The following is a 24,245-nucleotide window of genomic DNA, read 5'->3' on the forward strand; positions in this document are numbered from 1 at the left end:
TATACCTTGTTTCAAGGCACTTAAAATCCACCTGTGGAAGCACGACATGTGTGGGAAACATTTAAATAACCATAGAAGGCAGTATGTGACTAAATAAATGATGCAGGAGAATTAGAATTATAAGGATTTATAAAAGGGAAAAATTAGTTTGGACACACAAAAAACTTGGGCAGCATATCATAAAGAATGGGTAGAATATGACAGTTCCCTAAAGATTCCTGTTTCTTTTTCACTGCCCTTTATACTGCCTACTTTCATGTCTATGTACCCCAGTAGACTGGGAGTCTCCTGAGGGCAGGTCTTATTTTCTATTTTCTAGGTTCCCAGAGGCCAGTGCAGTGCCTGGTTCACAGCCAGGCTCAGTATGTACTTACTGAAGAAACTAATAAGTCCACAGCTGGACAGGAGAAAGAGCATCTATGTGGAAAAACCAAACCTTGTGATCAAAGAACACTGCACAGGAATTCATGTGGTGCATTCAAGAGAGGCGACCAGTGGCTCAGGGAGAGGAATGAGATTGGGGTAGGTAAAAGCTATAGCTGGCCACGTGACTCTGGGTCATGGGGTGGGGGTGATGAGGCAAAGTGAAGGACCCTGACTTTCAGGGATTTGAAGCCATATGTTACTGGAATATGTGACCTAACTGACATTTATGAAGATGAGTTTGGCGGCAGAGGGTAAGGTGGATTCCAGGCAAGGAGAATAGTTAGGACAATTTAGTAATCCAGGAACGAGGGAGCAGACTAGCCTAGGAGATGGTGGGAATATCAAGGTGTCAGCTCCTGATAAACACCAAATAGAGGTGAGCATGCGCTTCAGCATAAACTACAAAACAAAAGAGAGACATCTCAGGCATTCCTTCATGCCACCTTTACTGAGTACAAGGTATTATTAAGTCATGTGTTCTGAGCCCAAGAAGACACTAAGTAGATCTATGTTACATTTGGAACCAGGATACATAAGGTTAAGGACACTACTTTACCCATGGAGAAGCGTAAGACAACCAGGAACTGTGAGTGAGGCAGCTGCTAGAGTGGGCAGGGCACAAGGTTTGCAGTGACACACACAGCCTTAGAGCCGGGCTCCATTCTTATTAGCTGTGTGATGTTGGACAGACCATGAACACCACTGATGATGGTATTCACCTTGAAGGCTGGTTGAGAATTATAGAAAGGGCGGGTGACGTGCACAGCACAGTCCCTGAATAGAGCAGGCGCTCGTATGATTCACAATTACAATAAAAGCAACATGTAATAGGGAACACACGAATGGTATAATCTGAGTGTTGTAATAGGGCAGAGAAAGAAAAATCACTTTTGGCTGGGACAGTCACTTTGGATTTGAGAGTGAGAATAGCATGTGGTCTGGTGGCAAAAAATGAGGACGATTTTGACAAGTAGGGGAAGGGGAAGGTCGTTCCAGGAAAAGAAAACGTTCTGTGGAAGGGAACAGAGATGAAAGACAGAGCCCCTCCTGTGGAATTTAGTTTGGCTGTTGTACGGTGGAAGGTGAGGCTGGGAAGCAGGTTAGGGTCAGACAGCAGAGTGGCTTGAATGCCAGGAAGAGGAGCTGGGATGTTATGCAGTTAGTAGTGAGGTGCTGCTGAAGGATCCTGAGTGGGCCAGTGACACGATCAAACCCCAGGTGGCACTGTGAGTGGTGTGGAGGCAGGAGACACTCATGCAAGGAGGGCAGGAACAAGGTGAGGCATGCCCCTTCCAGGGAGTGGCCACAGCCACAGCAGGAGAGGGCATGTGAGAGAGGATGCAGAGCATGAGCTGGCCACATTGGGAAACACTGAAGGTCAGGAGGGAGAGGGTGGAGCTGAAGTTCACTATGAAATGAGAACACAGACTGACTAGTTGACTCATTGGTTCATTCAGTTAAGCTGCCATTGAGCTTTGTTTGTTATGTGCTCAACACTTCTAAATGGTGGTAATCGGCTGTGCACAAGACATGGTTGCCTCTCCCCAGGTCAGGGAGTGTCACCAAACACACACGTTCTTTCAATGGAGGAAGATAACAGACTATGCATGCAGTGTGGTCACAGTGTATTTATCATTGTAGCTAGTCCCCAGAGTATACCACAGGACTTGACATATACTAGATGCTCAATAAATGTTTATTAAACTCATTCATTCACTCAACAAATATTTATTAAGCACCCATTCCATGTTGGGCATAGTTCTAGGCACTGGGGAAACATCAATGAATATAACAAATATTTCTGAGGTTCCTTGAGATCTCTGTGCATTCAGTTTATACCCAAAGCATAAACAAAATCACTGTACTTATTCTAATTATGTTGTAGAACTGAAGTCCGCATTTCTTTGTATTTTTTCCTCCAGAGTTAAAAGATACTTATTCTGAAAAGTATCAAACATCCCATTATGGAATTAAGTTCAGAGCTTTTAAAAAATTGTGGTATTAATTTTGAGATTGAAATTAAACATGACATGGTACAGAATATAGTCACTCAAGCAACCATTTAGGAAGACCTAATTTGTAAGCTCATCTCAGGCACCACTGAGTATAGTAGTGATGAATCAGAAAATCCCTGTCCTCAAAGATCCTATAACATAATAATAAGGATAAAATAAAGACAAACATATTGCACGGTAACACAATGCTAGGATGCCCAAATATGTCTTGCTTTTTCTTTTCTCCTTGTCCTGCTTAAAAGGCTAGTTAACTTCCACCAGGTATGCCCTTACTGCCTGCTCTACCTAGCTAATAAATTGGCACTTGTCACTTGCTGTCTACATCACAGCTGTTTGCGGATGTCTTAGGTCCTCTGCTAGATGGTGAACTCTGAGGGTAGGGTCTGGCTTTATTCAACCCTGCAGAGGCAGTGTGGGGGATACTAAAGATAGGAACAAAGTATTGTGGAAACCCAAAGGAGTGAAACTTGAAAGCTCAAATATCTTTGCATTGGTTTATGAAAAAAGATTAAACGTAAATGTGTACTTGTGCGCAAGACAAAGGTCCAGATCATTTTCTGGTAAAAAGAAGAAAACTGCTTCTTTTTTTAAAGATGTTACAAGTTTCTTTTAAACAGAGTTTGGCAGCTGACGAAACCATGGATAGCAAATGACCTCGAGTGTTATGTGAGATTTTAGAAACAAATAAATGTACAGTGAAAAATAAAGCTAACGTCATTATATTTTACAATAAAAGTCCTTACATCGTTAGCACCTTGGTTTTCAAAGTGCTTTTGCATAGGTCTCTTCCATGTGAATGTCAGGACAATGTGGGGGTGTACACAAGGCAAGCATTTCTCTTCCTGCACCTCCCATGGAGACGCTGAGGCCCAGGGCTGCTGGTGAGTCATGAGCTGACCCAAGTGTCAAGAGCCATGCTCTTTCCAGTAGTCCATGGCTCCCAGAGAAACACCACGCTCCATAAGAGGTGGGGAGAAACAGGTTGTTGTTTTTTTTTTGTTTCCTTGGAAGGGGAGAAATTCAGTTTTCTGACCTAAAAATTAGAAATGACTGGAGCGGTAAAGTTATTCTGCTAAGTAAAAAGCAACATAGCTAAGTGGGAGAAAAACCAGAAGAAATTCAACATGTTCTAAGGGATGCACCTGGATAGTGTGTGGCTTCCATTCTGACTTTTATATGGACAAGGATAATTAGCATCACTTTCCTGTAAACTGTATTCAAATTTCCACATGCAGCAATGCTCCCCTGGATTCGCGCTGTAATCATTAAATCACACTTACAGCATGTACCAGTTTACACCCTGCCACTAAGTAAAATACAATTTCCTTTCTTCCTTTGATTATTTTTCCTTCCTTCCTTCTTTCCTTCCCTCTGTCTTTCTGCTTTTACTGTTACTCCCACATTTACTGAAGTAGATCTCATGAGGATTCCCGGGCATCCACAGATGAATGAGCCACAGTTCCTGATGCTCGAGTAGCAGACTAGGATGGGAGGAAGCCTCAAGGCGGGATCCTATCACTCACTTCAGTGTCTGCCCCACAATCCGCTGCCGGGCCTGAGACAAGGACTTGGTTCCTGAACACTGAGTGGATGGATGGAAGGAAGGATGAGATGCCTGTATCCAGATGGCAGTGTTCCAATTTCTGACTCAGTAAAACAGTTGAAATTTATCCTCCCCTTCCCGTTGCTTTTTCTGTTTCAGCAACCCCCTTTCAATGAGAAAGGATGAGAACAAGAGAATCAAATTGGCATTCTGAAGCTCTTTATTTAAAGGCACGTATTTAGCAATTTGCTATGTCTGAGTTAATATATGGGTTAAGTTCCCTGTGAATGACACTCTCCTAACTCTAGCAACGTCATAAAGACAATCAGTTGCCGTGTGTCTGGCAAGTTACTGACTACAAGCCCAAGGGATGCAAGAATGGGAAAATGTTAACGTAGAAAAAAAGACTTTAAGCAAATTCAGAGGAAAATGGAAAAGGACTCACCACTCCCTCCCCAAAATGCTACACATAACATTTTGTTTTGAACAAAAAAAGTTATGGAGAATATTATTTTAAACTTTGTGCTCATTAGAACAATCCTTTACAGAATGCAGACAAGAAGGCGATTAGGGAAATTAGTGGGAGATAAAGAAGAAAAGAGTTTTAGGAAAAGATGGAAGCAGAGGAGGAAAGAAGAAGAAAAAGCAGAGAAGAAGGCTCCATGCTAAGGTGACAGGGAAGCAGGAGAGGAATGTGAGCATGAGGTCAGGTCTGGGGGCAGGTAAGAGAGGATCTTCCGGCCGGGCGCGGTGGCTCACGCCTGTAATCCTGGCACTTTGGGAGGCTGAGGCGGGCGGATCACGAGGTCAGGAGATCGAGACCATCCAGGCTAACACGGTGAAACCCCGTCTCTGCTAAAAATACAAAAAATTAGCCGGGCGTCGTGGTGGGCGCCTGTAGTCCCAGCTACTCGGGAGGCTGAGGCAGGAGAATGGCGTGAACCTGGGAGGTGGAGCTTGCAGTGAGCCGAGATCGTGCCACTGCACTCCAGCCTGGGTGACAGAGCGAGACTCCGTCTCAAAAAAAAAAAAAAAAGAGAACCTTCTGAGAACTTGACTGGCAGAGGTGGGTGAGAAAGGACACTCCTCTCCTGTCTTTCTCAGCTCCAGAGGGTGGAATGAGGCTGACAACATGATCATCTACTCTGCGGCAGGTACTCTGCTGGGGGCTTTTATATATAACATTTTATTTAATCATCCAGTTCAAAGCCACCTGCAAGGAAGGAAATTATGTCCATTGTACTGGTGACAAAACTGAATTTAGAGGTTGTCGGTCAAGGAGCAGGGGCTCTGGACAAGCACCCACCTATGGACAGCACATTGCCATCCACAAAGGACTCCTTCATCTTCCTTAAACCTCAGGCAATTCTGTGAAGTGAACAATATCATTTCCATTTTGCACGGCAAGAAATGCAGGCTTTGAGGGAGCCACTTGCACAGCTAGCAAGAGACCAGGAAGCACATGGACTGGGACTTGATCCAACGCTCCTTCTGTTTCACTGAACAGCCTCCTTGAGGAAGTAGCTGGTTGCCTTCTTTTCACCCCATCTCCAGCTTTATCCTGTAGCCTGTGGCCAGATGAGTGCTGAGTACCAGGCCAAGCAGACACAGCATGGCGGTTGGGGTTGATGTCCCATGGTCGTCTTGACTGTAATTCTGCATGGAGTGAAGACTCCGATTCTTTAAAATCTTAGGGTTATCTGGTTTGTGCTCCTGCACAGTGCAGCAATCTTGTCTACAGCAGCCCCTAAACATGGCCTAAAAAGACAATGACTTTCATTCCAGTAACAGAGGTTCACTGTTACTAAATGAAGCCACAGGTTCCACAGTGGGCTAGCTGTATCTGGAAGAAAATTCTTGTTTTGAGCCCAAATCTCTTTCCCTATAATTTCTTTTAGTTCTGCTTTTTCTAGAATAACAAATGTCTTTCAGATATCTAAATGCAGCTTTTGTGTCTCCCCTTGTTTTTCTCTTCTCCAGGCTAACCTTTCTCTGTTCCTTCAACCACTGGTTACAAGACAGTCTCTGACACCCTCTCCATTCCTGATGCTGTGTTCATAAAGCACTCAAGTTTGTTTGTTTTCCTTTTCTTTCCTTTGTTTTTTGTTTGTTTTTTTGGGGGGGGAAGTCAGAGTCTTGCTCTGTCGCCCATGCTGCAGTGCAATGACACGATCATAGCTCACTGCAGCCTCCAACTCCTGGTCTCAAGCAATCCCACCGCCTTGGCCGCCCAAAGCATTGGAATTACAGGCATGAGCCACCATGTCCAGTTTGTGTTCCTTTTCAGATGTACTGGTATAATACTCCTAATGTGATCTAAGTACTGCAGAGTCTAATGAAATCATGACTCTTCCTTCTGTGGGCATGAGACCTCTTTTGTCACAGTTAGGATAATGTTAACTTTTTCAGCAGCCACTTTGTGGAGGAGAAAGCTAAGTCACCAAGCTCTTACAGTACAGCATAATAAGTTCTGCGAAGGAGGCAGCCAGTGGGCTATGGCATCACAGAGGAGGGACAGCAAATTTTGCCAGAAAGGAACAAAGAAGCCTTCTTGGAGATGACACTTGAAGAACAACTCAAAGTGAGAGTAAACCAGGTGGAGAGAGTGGAAGGTCTTTCCAGGCGGATGGAAAAGATTTTGCAAAGATGAGCTGGTGTGAGAGAACATGGCAGTACAGCCTTTTCTTCCCCATTGCTTCTCTTTTCAATTCCTTTCTTCAGCCTTTCTCTGACTTAGCTTCACTTTTGGATGTTATTTTCAGTTAAGGCTTGGGAAGACCCTTGCATAACACAGGGGTTGGGGTGCCGATCCCCCACGCAGTCGAAAATCTACGTATCACTTCTGACTCTTCCAAAACTTAATAGCCGGCTGTTGGCTGAAAGCCTCACCGATAACATAAATAGTCCATTAACACATATTTTGTATGTTATATGTATTATATACCTGCAATAAAGTGAGCTGGAAAAAACAAAATGTTATTAAGAAAATCATAAGAGAAAATACATTTACTAAGTGAAAGTGGATCATCATAAAGGGCTTCATCCTCACTGTATTCTCATTGAGCAGACTGAGGAGGAGGAGGAAGAGGGATTGGTCTTGCTGTTTCAGGGGTGGCAGAGGCAGAAGGGGTGGAGGAAGTGGAAGGGAGGCAGAAGAGGCAGGTACACTCAGTGTAGCTTTTATTGAGAAAAAATCCACGCATATGTGGACCCACGCACTTCAAACCTGTGTTGTTTAAGGGTTAATGGTACTGTTAGCCTGTTTTAAGAAGTGTCTGTTGCATGGAGTTGAAGTTCAACTCGTTTACTCTAAGTATTAAGTGGGCATCAAATAGCCAAAGCACTGGCACTGTTACTATAGCAAGTAGTTTTGGGAACTGTTCTCCGTTTTGGAGGTTGTACCTCTACTTGAGTGAACTGTTTGATTAGGGTAGAAAAACAAATGGTACCCTAAGTATCAAAAGGCGGCCAAAGGTCACTCAGGGCCACAGGCTGGACCACGGTGCTCCAGGGTCTTTGCCCCGTTATGAGCTGATCTGTTTTTCTCTTCAATGCCTCCAGCCAGCAGTGTTGAAATGAGACATTTTAGGATTTCCAAACTGCTTCTAAGGCTGCTAGTCACAAACTCTTATCAAGGCAGTTTTCTCAGTTTAGATAGCAGACAGGCTCAGAGCCTCACCTTTGCAGGTCAAAGCTCGAGAAACCCTCCACATGAAAATTCACACATCTGTTATTTCTTTTACCTGTCCCTTCTCTGCCTTTAGCTTCTCAGTCATCCAACCCCGCCTCTGTGAAAAGTGCACAATGACTCAAGGCTTTTCTTAGGCCTCTGACAGGTGAACAAAGAAAAACACCTTTCACAAATCCAACCTATCAAGGGATAGAAGAAGAGAGAACAGAGCCTTCAGTAAAGAACCCTAAACATCCCACCAGAAAGTCCCAAACAACCCTGAAAAGTGAGAATAAAACTACCAAAAGCTGACAGAGGGTAACAAGCATTATTTCCAACCCACACTTGTCCTTCTAAAAAAAACCAACCCGCTACTGAAAAAACCCCTGAAATGTATGAAATCTAACATCGTTAACATATTTCCTGTCCTCACATAGCTTATAAAAATGTTTCTGAGCTTTTCCCTGGCTCATTTACAACGATGAGAAGGAGCAAAAAGGAAATGCAACAGATGGTACTGAGGGAGGAGGTACTACCATCCTCGCTCACAGTCATCCATCTTCGCAGTAAGTTATCCCCGCTTGGGCGAGGTTTCAAACGTTTTTCAGATGTGCCAATGGCGTATTCTTGCTCGAGAACAATGAAGATGAGGCTCCTTTAAAAAGCTTCAGGTTAGAAGGCATGTTTACTACTGTCTATTTTTGTTGTTTCTAAAAGAGATCACCTCAGCTTTCCCTCTGAACCTCCCCAAACTGACTCCGCGAGAATCTAATCTGGTACTGATTTAGAGCTGACAGGTGGTACATGCATAATTAAAGATGACCTAACACAGAATGCTCTCATTCCTGGCATATTATCAGACACTTAAGCAAAGCAATTATCAGTAGGCAATCTTTTCTGTCAACAGAGATCGAGATGAAACATTTCTTCAATTAAGAGAATTCTGCAAGGATGCTGTACATATCCATCTGCAAATACTTGAAAACCTTTAGAGGTTAATACTAAGTCGGCTCAATGAAACACCTTTGGCCAGTTAACACATGCTCTCCTCTCCTCCCACTTTTCCTGGGAGGTCACATTTCAAACATCAAAATCAGAACAATTTTAAGGTGCTGCCAGACACCCTGACGTGAGCGGACAAGGAAATCTCTGCATTTTTCTGCCTTGCTGAGGTCTGAAAATATAACAAGTTTTCCTTAAAGGTTCAAAGCAAAAAAGGATAGGGTTCACATTAAAGCAAATTCAATTAAAATTGCCCTTCAAAGCAGGATTATTCCCTCTCCATGCTCCACCCATGTCAGAAGTATTTAGAGAATTATCATCAAGCCTTAAAACTTCGTCTTGAATCTAAGTGATTTAAACGATTTTTTTCTTTCATTTTGAAGAAATCAACATTATTCAAAGAAAAAAGGGACTTGACAAAAACGGAGGAATTTCCCATTTCAGGTGAAGGAGGGAAGAGGTGCCGCATTTCCTGATAGTCCTGTGCTTTTTATAAATTATAGTGCATGCACTTTGTATAAATGAATGCATTTAAGCTTTCCTTAGAACAGAAATTGCTTTAATGTTATAGTGAGACAAGTGATTTTCTTTTCTTTTTAAAAAGGGTAGTTTATAAGTTAATGGTTTTTTGAAGCCCATGTAAAAATTGCCTTCCACAAGACAGAGAACTTCACAATGTTTGTGGTGCATATTTTGCCACATTTCACAAGAGGTCTTATTGTTTAAATTCTTATATCCTTATGTCATATGTGAACAAATGACTTTATTGTTCATTTGAACATGTCTTTATAGGATCTCTGGTGGTAGAGCTAGTGTTGTTGTTTGCATTTTTTCCTCTCAACAAGCCAGAACAAAAGTTCTTTTTCTGAAGCGCTGGGAACTCAGGGACCATGGCAGTGTGGCAGCAGTTGTCAGTTGGAAACACCATAATGATAATGTAAGTGAAGTGCTCACATTAAGGGGTTGACTTCTGACAAGTCAAGGTCTATAGAAAAGTTTCCGCTACAGCAGACATTATGGTAATGCAAAACAGAAGTACTTAATAGAACAATTAAGAATCATCCAGTACACTATTACTGCAGTAGGGCTCAATTCCTTTCAAGATATGCTTTCCTTGGAAGAGACTCCATTCAGAATATTAGGGGAAAGATATCAGTAGCCTTTGGGGAGAACATAATCAGATGGGAGGTGGAAGCGATGGCGGGATCATTAATGGGAGATTCAGTAGGACTCAAAGCTCAAGTTCATTATATTTCTTAGAACTAAGAATAGCTTCTGAATGAGTACTCACAATTCTCCACAGATCTATTTCTCCTAAGGAGCTCCCCCTTTCTCCCTTTCCAATTTTAATCTAAGAAAAAGAATAGAATGCAGACAGACATGGGTAGGTAAGCAGGAACAAAGGAACCTCCACAGAATGGAAGAGAATCTAAGCTAGTTCCGTTTTAGATGTTGTTAAGTCCCTTCGACCAGGATTCAATTTAGAACAACTCAAAAGATACAGTTTGATAGCATGCTGCATCAAGAGGACAGGAGAAAGAAAGAAGTCACAGGTGTAATGTTGTGGCAAACAACAAAATGTTATTTCCCAGTGGATGTCATGGGCAAAAAGAACATGTAAGATATAAGGCACATACTACCATTAAAGTAAACAGAATACAAAAAGGAAAGATTTTACTGAGTTTATGTAGGGAGAGACCCTCATTTCTCACACAGCTCAGAGTCCCTGACTTTTGTAGGACTTCAGTGAATAAAGCAAAGTCTGTAAGCCCAGCCTTTCTACGCTGAGGATGATATATGGCACAAAAACATTTTACATGATGCCTTTTACACTTAGATATTATTTTAGAATCATAAACTAAAAGCGTTTTTAAGGTGGAGGTACCTGGCATAATATAGATGTATCTTCTTGTTAACCAAGGCTTCTCCTGTCCACACTCAAACCTGGCTTTTCAAGTGTGTTGGCTTTACTATTTTATGATTGGATGAATAAAAGAAGACTGTAACTATGGCTACAAAATAAATTATGATACCCTGACCCCAACAGAGTATTATTTTGGAAAGAAGAAAAGTCAAATCCAAGATTATTATTATCGTCACTGCGATCTACTGGTGACCCTGATTTCAGAAAACCTGCCATTTGGAAGCCTTGTGGAGACAGTTTTCAGAATCCTATGTATTCTCCCTGTTAACTGATCAGAGATACTTCTCAGGTTTATTTCACTAAGGACAAAGTATGACATATACTTAGGAAAGGATGGATATTGTTTCAGGATCTCTATCCATTCAGGAGAAGACACTTACTTTTTAGTTAAAAAAGGACTGTGACTAATTCCAGAGCACCTGGTATTGGCTTTTTCAAGAATGAGCATTTGAAGTCAAACTGGAAAATGGTGACTAGCACATCTGCAATGATCTAGATGATGGTAAGAGACGATCCAGAGATGGTAAGAGACAGATAAACCCAAAAAGGGTGGCCTCGCTTTGCTGCAGAGGGATAAAAGACAATAGAAGAAGTGAAAAAAAACGATTTTTCTCTACAAGTCCCACTCTAGGAATCACCTTTGTTAACTTTGAGTTCTTTCACAAAATGAAATGTTATGTGACAGTACAATCTGTTTCCCTTAGGGATGGAAGGTGATGAGGGGAGACCAGTGATAGGTGAGATTTAAAGACACATAAAGGAAGGGTGGAAAAGAAATGCATTATGTTACCGAGCGAATGAGGATTAAATCTTCATAATGCATGTGAGATTCTCACATAAAGAAAATAAAACAAGGGCAAGCTTTTACTGAACACCTAATATCACCCAGCTGTGAATAAAAGAAAAAGAATCTCACACTGACCAGTTCATACAAATCAACTAACACTTATTCCCTTATGGTCCATTGTAACCCATACTCCAAGCAGATATGATGTTCTTTCACATGTACACATTTGTAACTTTCTGTAAACTAATTAGCGAAGGAGAATACAAAATAGGCAGGTATAATGGAAACTAGCGAATTCCATCCCTGAAGCTAGTTGTACTGTAATAGCTGCTGCATGGTGCCAACAGCCCCCTTTCCCTTTGCTCATTCCGACACAATGCCTTCAGGTCTAAGTAATGTAATTTACTAGAGTGGAATTCCCTCGGTACCCTGTGCAGTACTTGGTGACAGTATCATTTATACTCCACCGTGTCGTGGCCTGACACTGATTCATCAGCCTTCATCCCTCATTCAGAGGAGAGCATGCAATTTCACCTTCCTCCGTGCCCTTCTCTGGTGTGCACGTACACATTCACTCCACTCAGCCTAATTACAAACCTGGGTTAAAATACTCTCATTAGATTTATATTTCTCACTCCAAATGTTCAATCTTGTTGAAAATTCCCGTTTTCCGGAGGATTCATCCATTAGCAATAAACTTTAAAGCATTCTGTGACTGAGTGCATTAAACCAGCAATGAGGACATGCACTTAAAATACATCATTAGAGAAAATCTCCATTGCAAATACTTTACACTATTCAACCAAAGGAATAATGAGCCCCGCCTGGCCAGTACCCTCAAATTGCACATGAAGGATAAGTTAAAACTGGCAGTTTTGCAGGAAGGAGCACACGGTGTATCCACAGGATTTATTTCAGAATCTGTCATTCCTTATGAAGGTGTGGGAGGGAATCACAGCCAGAGTCTAATTTATCACCTTCTCTCACCTATGATTTTTACAGAAACTTTGGTCTATGGCAAAGCGCAAGAGGGATGGCGAAGATAATGGGGAATATATGAGTGTGTAGAGGGAACAGAAGCTGTATCTGCAATGCCAGGAACTTTGAAAGTCACCTAGAATGATTTGCTCGGCCTGAAAAGCATTCTTCCATTTCGTTAACAGAGAAAAGTGGAGAAAGCAGCATTGTCTGGAGACACTGGAGGAAGCGGGTATCATTTTAATACAAGACAGATTTCCCTGGCAGAGTTGACCTGAGAAATGTCTTTATTCCAGACTGATGGTTCCTAACAAAAAACCCAAAAATCTGATGAGAATACTAATATATAAATTATAAGTCACAAGTTGTACCTGGGACAGAGACGGTAGGACAGACTAAGAAAAGGAAAATTTGAAGAGGATTTAAAAGCAACCCAGCAAAATACAACAATTGAGAAAACTAAGCCACCACTATTTTATATCTGTCCCATATTTTAATTCCTTAGCTTATAGGTTTAATTCATCACTTCTTGTCAGGTCTCAGATGAGGCAAAGTTGAGGTACAGTCATAACTTCTCTTTAACTTTGATAAATGAAGAAACAGCATTCTAGGAAAGTCCTGGAGGAGGTTAAAGGGAGACTGATTTGAAGTCTTAGCATCTAATCCTGAAGGCTAACAAAAAAGTTATGTCCACAATTATGACTTTGTATTGTGAAATACACAATATACTTTATAATGCAAAACTTTGGTGGGTGGAAAAGGACTCTAGAAGGACAGATATACATTGTATTAAACAGAAAATAATTTGCAAAGCATAATAAATAAAAATAAAAGCAACAGCAATTGTTTTCTACCTGTCAGCATCTGGTCAATCTGTTAGATTGTTCAGTAACCAGAATTATAACAGATGCAATATTTTCTGTGGGGAATTACACCACCATGGAAGCTACTGCTCCTGAAGTTTTGCCCATTTCCACCTGAAATATTTTTTTAGCCTTACTTGATTACAACATTAGCACTCTCTTTCATAATGTACACCAGCAGGTACTACAATTAACATGCACAGATGTTAGAACTGAAAATCCATGTTTAAATAAAAAACAGGGAGAAGGTAAAAATTACTGAATATGCTCAACACAGCACTAATCTTAAAAGGAAAGAGAGGCTTACATTGTGCTAAGTTAATAGCAAAATAAAAAAAAAACAACAATCCCCCAGATGGCATTAGTAACCTAAGAAGAGGCAAACCACTCTATAAATGCCTGTATTCTTCTGAAACACTGAACCAGAGGCTGACCTTTTGTCCATTTAATTCCAAAACTTGTACTCCAAGAATAGAGGAGAACTCCCAAATGCTCTAAAATTCTCCAACACATTTTACGACGCAACTGCACAAATGACAATAACACCAACATCATTTTGTGGAGTGCTGGCTTTGTGCTTTACGTACGTCATCTCACTGAATCCCCACAACCACCCTCTCATTCAGGTAGGCAGTACTACTTCTGCTCCCATTTTCAAATGAAGACGCCCAGGCCTAGGAGAGGTTAACAGACCAAGGTCAACAAGTAGCTAAGCTAAGATCTGATCCGGAGTCTTTTTTTCCTCCTAAAGCTCTCAACTCATTGTAACCACTGTGCCACACTGTCTGCCACAGTTGGGGATGCCAAAGAAAAATGTGATTTGCAGTCTTCATTTTTCAGAGTCTTCTGGAATGACTGCCCTCTTGACTCATCCATTTTACAAAGTGCATCAAACTGAAAGGCTCAGAACACTTGCAGACATTCTCATTCTTTGGAAATGCCACAGCCAGTCAGTCAGTGGAACGGGACAGCACCATCAACGGGATCGTGAAGGCACAAATTTCCCTGTGAATGCTGGCGCCGCCTCTCTTTGGTGTTTCTTCTAGCCACAAACGGACACGTTATCACTTACTGTGGTTGCATTCGACTCAGCAGCCTGATGCAGGGGAGTTTTTACTTGGTTAACTATCCCTCCAACATCTGTGTCTACAGAAGGTACGACAGGGCAGGCGTGTGCTCATCTTTGTCCCTTCTCCCTCCCCCATCCAAACACACACAAAGGTTTCCAATCTCTAGGGCAACACCATTAAGATATCCTTTCCTTGCTGTGCTACGAGTTTACAAGAAAGAACTTTCTAACAATAAGCCAAGAAGATGGATGATGTAAAACCGCATTTCAAATAAGGCAATTTCTTTTTTAAAAAGATTCAACGGTTTCATGCTTCTTTCTTCCTTCCATCAACACAATTTGTTTATGTACGAGTTGGACCTTTCTTCCTTCGGAAGAGAAAAGTGCTGATAAACTATCATGTGTAGAAAAACAACGCAAAAACTTGGTTGCCTTTTGCTATTTAAACAGAGACAAATTATTTCCCAGTATACCACTTACCAGACAGATGCAAAGATGTGGGCAAACCAGTCATCAGAATTAACAGAGTGATTTTGCTTGCACTACATATTCTGATTTGTATGACTCTTATTTTTAGCCATGCACAAAGGGCAATAAATGGAAAATCTTATTCTAACCGCTACTTTTTCTGGGCCACCCACACTGCCCCACCTACCACACAACTTCACAAATGTAAAAAACCCAGCCCAGGGTTTGTCCTAACAAGGGATGCAAAGTGGCTAAAATGTGTGACATTTTTTCCAGTTAGTGTTTGTACTTTCATTTTTTTTTTTTCTGTCTCAGGACTTTCAGGGAAAACAATGTTGCCTTACCAATGGGCATTTTCAAAGACTCTAAGTTGGTATGTCAGTCAGTGTACAGACAACGTGATCCGCAGGGCACAGGCACCACCCTGCCGTGAACCACATCTCAGCCAATCTTCCGCAAAGAAATGTACCCAAAAACTTTTCTGTAAATTCAGGAAGGTGATCCACACCTTCCACATTTTGTTTTGAAACAATGATGGTATTTTAAAAGTTCTTCAAATTAACAAAAGTGATATCAGAAATATAAACATTTCTAAAACAGAGCGGGCTGTGAGGAGAGATTTTGCCAAACTTAAGTCAGTAGCACTTGACTTATATCTGCTTTTAGTCTGCAGTTGCACCACGCTTACCAAGGCACGGTATCCCCTTGCTATCCCTTTCCTTCTGTGCATTTTTTCTTTCTGTATGCCTTCACCACACTTCTCCACCTGATAACCTGAAGCTTATCAGGCATTAATTCACACATGGTTATCACTGTGGATTGGAGCATCTGATTATTTAGAGATAACCATCTTGATGGCAAATGATAAAAACAAAATTGATGAAGAGGATGTTTGCTAGGGGCACAGAGAACATAGAGATGAGAGTCTATTTTTGATTACTATCTTTCCAGACTTTTAATAAAAAGTTATTACAGTCTCAGGATACCAATTAAAATGCTTGTTCCTCTGAGCCCTCTGCAAACCACAACAGCAAACATATGCAGGTAACAATTAATATTTAAAAGTCTAGTTCAACAAAATCATCAGAATCATTAGGAAACAAAAGGCGTCAACTCTGAGAAAGGCATCTTTACCTGTGTGCCTGCTCATTATCCAGAAACTAGAGGAAATGTTCTTTCATCGTCTGGTAGTTAGCACATGCCCTGCAGAGCTAACACCGTCTTCACGCGCGGTACTCGAGCAGCTCTGATGAGATGTCTCAGAAAATCTTTTTTGGGTGATAGTCCACTATCGTCAGAACTTCTGACTTGTGTTGTAAAAACACAGGCAATTAAGTATTACACAAAGTGGGTCATATGCCACTGAGACAACCACACCGCCCCCAAATCAGACTCAAATGACTGTGCTGTGACAAGGTAGGAGGGGTCTGAACGCAGCGAAAGCAAAACTTTTATGTGGTGAGGAGCATTTTAGTTTTCACTGGTTTAGGTTAGAGAAAGTTAATCTCAATGTCAACTACAAAGCCAACAAACTTTTAGTGTGTTCTTGAATTTATATGACAAATGCTGGCTGTTCATCTAATGGGAAATTCAGATCCAATGTCATAAACAGTCTGAGGGACAGTCTCAGGCTTAAATGACATGCCCATCACTAAACAAGTGAGCACTGTGACTCAGTGAAGGAAGGCAGCCAAATCGAAACTAAAGATAAAGAACCAAATTCTCATTATCCACATTAGCATCTCCTTCTCCAAGGGAGGATCAAAGTACCACTTCCCCACACCTGTACCCAACCAGGGCATTCAACACAATCGTGGATGCTACCCAAACACCCTTCAACTGCTGTAGGAAAAAGGTCAAATGTAGTTACCTGAATTGAGCACATTCATTCATCTGTCACTGAAGAGCCACAGAAATATTAATTCAATACACACTGAGTTCCTATTACATACAAGGACACAGAGGACATGAAGGGATGCTCTCAAAGTCACTGCTTTCAAGGAACTTAAGAGTCCTGTACAGGGGATGATAAAACCTAGATATAACCAATGTCAAAGACAGACTCTTCCCTTTTTTTTTTTTTTAAACAAACAAAATCCCTTCTAGTAGCTAGCTGCTTACTAAATACTTCCTATTCTACTGACATGAAGTTTGTGGATGACAATTCTACATTTCTCCGATGAATCTTTTAACAATTCCTTAAATTTTACCTTGGTTTTCTTTCAGTGCTCAAAGCCCTTCCTAACCTTGGCCAAGCGTTAGGATTCATCCTAACCTGAAGGCCTAGTACTCTCCAAAGGGAAACACAGAGATACCAGCACAACTCAAGGAGCTATAAAATCACACCACAGCAATTGGAAGAGATGCGTCTTTAAAGCGGGATAAAGGATGCAAAGTTAAAGGAAAACTCTGTGTACAGCACAAGAAGGCATATATTTGAATGAAATTCTGTTACCAAAATTATAAAATCAGAATTTGATTGGAGTCCATATTGTTTGGATTGTGCATGGGGAATGGGAAGATCTGGCTAACTCAACCTTTCCCATTTCTGCCAAACTGCCTTATCGTACAGTGATTACTAATTTCTAAATAATTAGAACACAATCAGTTCACCTAACACCAAAACCATCTTGTACATAACTGAATCTTCCTTTATGATTCCTGAGGCCCACTAGGATCTTACAGGGCCACTCAGTATCATTTTGACTGACAGAAGGCAGAAATGAAAATACTGGTTGACAGGAATTTCCACCTGATAAAGATACTGGTGAGTCCACACAGGTGTCTGTTCTTATAAAAGCTGATTAATATAATTAGAAGGGAGAAAAAAAAGCAACAAGGAGATCACTGTCCTATAAGATGACACTTAAAGGCATCATTCCTAAGTGCCACCAGCTTGTAGGATGTAATCAGTCTAGAGCACTGCTTGTAAATTTGGAATTAGTTAATTAGTTGAAAAAAGTCTGGAAAAATACATAAAAGTATGAGTTAACAGGTAGGTTATATTTGGGCAGCCAGATTATAGGTAATTTATCTCTACCTTTATTCAATTTTCTGCTATTTTATAAATTATGTAGAATACATGTATCACTTTGATAATAAGGAAAACAAAGCTACTTCTGTTTAGATGAAAGGAAACAATTATTTTCTGATTCTGGTTCTGTCTAGAAATCAAGAACACTTCATCAATAAGTTTCTGACACTTTCTGTCAAGAAATCAAGGACTCAGCATACTAATCTGAAGTGAACTGATGACAAGTAAGGCACAGAATACAGGAAAAATAATCTAGAAATAACAGATTATAGCTTCTAATTAAGCACCGCAAGGTCTCTCAAAATCTTGCTATCCTGCAAAGCTTTGTAAATACTGTTCTGCGGCAGAAGAGCAGAAGTGCTTTTCCTCCTCATGATGCACAGTCTGTGCAACTTCCAGCTGCCACAAGGCTGCAGGCGCACACTCTTACAAGATCTATCTAATGGGACATCCTTGGAAAAACATGCTGCAATGCCCTGGGTTAAATCCGGGCTCACAGAGAGGGATCATTTCACTAGTGACAGGTGCATCCAAAAAAGAGCACACAAACCATTTCTTAAAAATCAACAGATTGGAAACTATTAGAATAAATTGATAAACAATTTGTGCTACAACTGATGTCACTGGGTAGGCAGCTTTATAATAAAACATAGATTATTTGGAGACTCACGACTCAGGGAATTATCATTTGAAATTTTTGATTTATATATTAATGTATATAACCATGCTGGTAACATCACTCCTCTCTGTACCATTAGCAGAGAATGAAAATTAATTTTGATGATCTCTTGAGCAGAACATAATCTGAATCTGAAATGGAATATTACAAATAATCATATCATAGGTCCTTTTTATTTTTAAAAAAGAAACAGAATTGGCTTCAAAAGTATGCCGTTGGTTCCCAATGACTATAGGAGCTAAATACATAGGTTCATAAAATGATTTCATATATTAGTTTTAAAACCAGTAATATCACAACTTTTAGAGTGCTTAACATAAACAGAACATTTAACATTTAACCTCTGGCACTGGAAAGGTGGTAAAAGCCAAAACTTGCAGCTTCTCGAGAAGAATAAACATGAATGGTATATTGTTCTATCTTCAGTCAACATTTTTAGATTATTATTAAAGCACGGAAATAGGTACACTAAAACCTCAGTTAATTAGACTATTTGAGGACAAGAATATTTTTTATTATTTTGATTTTCTGGTTAATTGACAACTAGAAAATGCTTTTTGTTGAAGGTTTTCCAAAGCAGTTTCTTTTCCTCTTTATAAAACATCAAACCATTCTCAATGATTCAGCAGGTCAGTGTCATCAGCTACAAGTATCCTCCAGGGTTTACACCCCACCTTTACTCAAAACCAAAGCTATCTTGTTTTCTTCATCGCTGAAAAAGGGAAGTGTGGTGTGTGCGGTAGGGTAGGGTGTGTGGGAGGGAAGGGGAGGGGGTGGGGAAGTATGAAGGTTAGCTAATTCAGGGTTCTGGCTATTTGGGTTCCAGGTAGCAAAGCCATCAGTAAACACAAATTCAATGTCTGGAACCAGGCACATCTGATTCCTGCGAATGATGAGACAAGGACACAGTAGATCCCACTAGGGTCTGTCTTTGTTGGTCGTCTCTACTTTATGTCATTTCGTCTCGGTGACTGCTGGTTTGATGCTCTTCTCTGTGGAAAATCTGTGTCAGTGTGTCTATCCAAAAATTCTGGTCTATGAACTCATGGAGGGGGGGAATTTATTTTGATTAGATTCCATATCCATGCCCTTTCAACTCAAGCTTAGGGTGGATGTCAAAGATGAATAAGCCCTTACTTTCCTCTCCCTTAAGACTTGCTGACCTGAATTTTCTCCTCTACAAAAACCTTTAATTCCAGTTTTTTTTGGTATCTCAGCAGCTCCCCATGGCAACTGACTCAGAAACCTCTTTTCCTTTGCCCTGTTTTCCAATACCTACGTGAAAATCATGAAGAGTTTCTTTCTAAGCAGGTTTGGAAAGTCTGGCATGAGAATGAGTGGACTAATTTATATATATTGTACTTTAACAAATTCATTTTACCTCTTTTCAGTTACACCTTTTCTTTAAGCAAAATTATATATAATGGTTCTGCTATAGGGCCTCTGTAACAGACTATATATATACTGGTATCTTAAGGAGCTAGTAGGATAATTTAGGATAGCAGTTTGTGAACTTTTTGAAACCATGGATCCTTATATATGACTCTTCAGGAATTCTAACCCCTGGTCAGCCCTAGAGGTAGGGGGTAAAGGTAGTGAAGACGACCTGAATAAAGTATGGCTACTGGGCCCCATAAAACTGTTGATTGTTCTTCAAGGCCAAATTTCTAGAAATGTAGAATAAATTATGCAAAAGCCAAAAAAAGTAGGGTACAATGGACTAACCTAGTGAGTTCCATTCTGGGTGTTCCTCACAGGACTACCGGCCACTCACTAACCTGTCTGTGACTTACGGGTACAATAACACCCGTAAGTACAGAGATTTGGTGATGGGGAATAAATCCTGCTTCACTTGGAGAATGTAAAACAGGCATCATAATAATCATAGGCCCTACAGCGGGAGAACTATCTGCTATGGATTTCCTCTCACAGCTTTCATTTTCTACTGCGCTGGAATCTACGGGAAGTCTGCATTCCCGCGTTCCTGCCTCCACGTCCACCTCCGCTGATTAAGACCTTTCAGAAGCCACAGTCAGGCACACAGCTCTGGGACTCTCTCCATGCTCTGTGCATGGACTGGTTTACAAACACCCATCTGGAGGAACTGGAGCAGCCCCACTGCTGGAGCATGGGTGGCTCACGCTTTCCTTCGCCCCAGTGAAGCAGGTCTTCTAGATGTGTAAATGGCATTTTAGTAGAGACCACAGTTGTTTATGGCAAATTCCCTTGATGGCTTCTGACAACTGTGTCTTTACTCTGATAGGAAACTCATTCCTGGGACTGAAGTATATACCATTCAGTGGATCCCTTACCTTTGCTGTCTTCTAAAGGCTGCCCAAAGGGTAACAGGGATGAGGGAGGTGTGAGAGACATAATGATCTGTTCTTCCTGCACCCTCACAAACTGCAGCATCCCTATCAAGCACTAGCTAGTGATTCTGCACAGCATTCTTAGGAGGAAAGCTTTAAAAAATTATGGTAAAATATATACAACATAAAATTTACCATTTTACCCATTTTTAAGTGTGCATTTCAGTGGCATTAAATACATTCACATTGTTGTGCAATTATCATCATCATTCATCTCCAGAACTCTCCAATCTTCCCAAACTGATACTTAATATCCATTGAACAACAACTTTCAGTTTTTCCATCCTCCATCCCCTGGCAACCACCATTCTACTTTCTGACTCTGTAAATCTACAGTTCTAGGTATCTCATATAAATGAGATATTTAATATTTGCCTTTTTGTGTCTGGATTATTTCACTTAGCATCTTCAGGGTTCCTCCACGTGGTTAGCATGTGTCAGAATTTCATCTTTTTAAAGGCTGAATATTCCATTGTATGTATTAATATACACCACATTTTGTTTACCCATTCATCAGTAGATGGATACCTGGGTTGCATCCACCTCTGGCTACTGTGAATAATGCTGCTATGAACATGGGTGTGCACACATCTATCTGCTCAAATCCCTACTTTCACTTTTTTTGGTATATACCCAGAAGTGGAATTGCTGGATCACTTGGTAATCCTGTTTAATTTTTTTTGAGGAACTGTCATACTGTTTAGTATTTAATTGTTTAAATATATAAACTTTATCTTAAAGAGCAGTTTTAGGTTCACAGTAAAACTGAGCAGAAAGTATAGAAGTTTCCCATATGCCCCCTGTCGCCCTCTGCCCCACTAGATTCAGTTTTATAGGCACCCTACTCACTTGGTGACTGAACGCTCTGTCCAAAGATATGGGGAGTGATCCAGGCAGGTCCTGCCAGATTCAGCAGGAGCCTGAAGCCATGATTCACCTAAGGAGTCATGACAACTTCTTTCCTTCCTGACCTGTAGACAGGAAACTGACTGACAGCAAAGGTCATCCCACAGGAACACTGGATCTGTAAACGTGGAGATCTGCAGAGTGGCAGAGCAGGAGAGGATGCTAAGGGGCATTTGATCCAACCTCCTTCTTTCACTTTATGGTGAAGATGCCTCATAAACTGATAACCTTCCTTCCAGGAATGCAGTGCAGAATAACTAGTGCTTGTTGGAGATGGTATATTTTTGAGGGTAGAGTAATAATAATTACATAACTCACAACTCTACCAGCCCTAATCCCAGCCCTGTTACCCTTTAGGCAGTCTCCAGAAGGCACCTCTGGGTTAATTCCATTATAGATCTCTTTTAACACTTACTGGTTTTTGTCTTATTTTTCTGATATTGTGGGTTTTATTTTAAACATTTTAACATACACCTACTGTACATTTAAGTCTATCTCCAGGATTTTTGACTCTATTAATGTTGAGGCAATACATATGTTCTTTCTTTGCTTGGCAATTGCTTTATTAACAGTGATTATTCTCAACTCCAGAGAGTTATAATAAGAGAACTGTAAATCCTAAGTGCTACTCTGAATAACATCTACCATATCCAAGTAAAATGTTAGAAATCACAGTGCTTATCCACAGATTTAAAATGCCCAGAAACTTCTCAAATGTTTCCTGGACAGTATCACTCATACTATTTTTACACTCACATCGACTCAATGAAACAAAAGAAAAAATGCTGTTTCAAATTCCTACAGTCAAAACTCAGAAATATACAATGCATATATCTACTCACAGGTACACATGTACATGTGTATGTATGCTTACATGTGTCCAAATGTGCATTTGTTTAGTCAAACTCTTCTACTTTTTTTTTTTATTAACGTGGAATAAATTGTTCTTGTCCTCAGCAGTTAGGCAATGGGCCTGTTCAAAAGCTAACATCACAACATGATGATTCGTAAAGTTTTTCAGTCTTGAGAACTTAGAATCTCACAAAACCTGGACTTGCTGCCTTGGGTTATTCATTGGAGGTGTGCTTTCCTTCCCATGTGTATTTTGTTTTTTTTTATTTTTAACTTTTGTGGGTATACAGTATGTGTGTATATTTGTGGAGTACATGAGATGCTTTGATACAGGCATGCAATATGAAATGAGCACATCATGGAGAATGGGGTATCCATCCCCTCAAGCATTTATCCTTTGAGTTACAAACAATCCAACTACACTCTTCATTACAAAATGTAAGTTATTATTGACTATAGTCACTCTACTGTACCATCAAATACTAGGCCATATTCATTCTTTCTATTTTTTTTTTTGTACCTATTAACCATCCCGCCTCCATGCCCTGCCCCCAACCCCCACTACCCTTCCTGGCCTATGGTAGCTATCCTCCTACTCTCTATTCCAGGAGTTCAAGTGTTTTGACTTTTAGATCCCATGAGTGAGAACATGTGATGTTTGCCTTTCTGTCCCACATGTGTTTTGTAAATCAAATCACATTTAAGTGTGTGAGGGGCGGGATAATGCTATGATGACTCACTCTGAAAGGGAACAATGTATTTCCCAACTCAGGGGAAAAAAGATTTTCTCTTTTGAGTGTGTCTAAAAGCATGATGAGCACACCTGCAAAAGGACTGTAGCTGTTGTTTTAGCCTAATAACAGCACTATTAGTCACACTTGTTGAAAACCAGGGGCAAAGAATCGCTGGTACTAGCAGCTCTGGGGTAAAGCTGGCACAGAATAATGGCATCTACTGGGCTGGACTTCCAAATGTGAAGGCGCTAAGTGAAACTTAAAACTCTTTTCTGAGACATAAGTCAGTGTATTAAGCAAAGCATTAAATTTCTTAATTTAATGCTATTTATTACTCAAGTATATACAGTTTTCTACCTTTTTCATCTTTTCAAGCACATGAGTTAAAGCAGTGATTCTCAAATTGGGTTCTCTGGACCAGCTGCATCAGCCTCACTTGGAAACTTGTTAGAAAAGCAAATTCCTAACCTGTACCAAATCTACTGAATCAGAAATCTGGGCTTGAGGCCCAGCAAGCTATAATTCAACAAGCCCTCCAGGTGATTCTGATTCAAGTTGAAATTTAAGAGCCACTCACTTTGGGAGGCCGAGGCGGGCGGATCACGAGGTCAGGAGATCGAGACCACGGTGAAATCCCGTCTCTACTAAAAAAATACAAAAAAATTAGCCAGGCGTGGTGGCGGGCGCCTGTAGTCCCAGCTACTCGGAGAGGCTGAGGCAGGAGAATGGCGTGAACCCGGGAGGCGGAGCTTGCAGTGAGCCGAGATCACGCCACTGCACTCCAGCCTGGGCGACACAGCGAGACTCTGTCTCAAAAAAAAAAAAATAAAAATAAAAAAGAGCCACTGAGTTAAGGAACCACCAATATACAGATTCCAACCTTTGCTCAATGATAACTCTCCAGCTCCTTTGTTAAAAAAAAAGTA

The 24,245-nt window shown here is 40.8% G+C and overlaps 1 protein-coding gene across 2 annotated transcripts in view; it reads right to left on the minus strand.

Moving 5' to 3' along the window:
- The window catches only part of BACH2 (BTB domain and CNC homolog 2), a 373,540-nt gene that overhangs the window by 133,740 nt on the left and 215,555 nt on the right, over positions 1 to 24,245 (minus strand). The window lies entirely within an intron of this gene.

The sequence above is a fragment of the Hylobates moloch genome, unplaced genomic scaffold (genome assembly GCF_009828535.3).
Source record: "Hylobates moloch isolate HMO894 unplaced genomic scaffold, HMol_V3 SCAFFOLD_2, whole genome shotgun sequence".
In the NCBI taxonomy this organism is placed as follows: Eukaryota; Metazoa; Chordata; class Mammalia; order Primates; family Hylobatidae; genus Hylobates; species Hylobates moloch.